Here is a 319-nt window from a genome sequence, read left to right as displayed (position 1 = left end):
CCCCCCCAAAAAAAACCCCCCCCCCCCTACAAAACATCCACAAAACCCACCCCAAAAAAACCCCCCCCCCCCCCCACCCCCCATCCTACCCCCATCCTCCAACCCAAAATTCCCCCCCCCCCCCCAAAACCCACAAAACCCCCCCCACCCCCAACCCCCCCCCACCACCCCCCCCAAACCCCCCCCCCACCACCCCCCCCCCCCCACCCCCCCCCCCCCCCCTACCCAACCCCCCCCCACCCACCCCCCACCCCCACCCCCCCACCCCCCCCCCCACCACCCATCACCCCCCACCCATCCACCCACCCCTCCATCCACT

Source organism: Penaeus monodon, chromosome 31, assembly GCF_015228065.2.
Source record: "Penaeus monodon isolate SGIC_2016 chromosome 31, NSTDA_Pmon_1, whole genome shotgun sequence".
Taxonomy (NCBI): Eukaryota; Metazoa; Arthropoda; class Malacostraca; order Decapoda; family Penaeidae; genus Penaeus; species Penaeus monodon.
Note: the sequence above shows the minus strand (reverse complement) of the source record.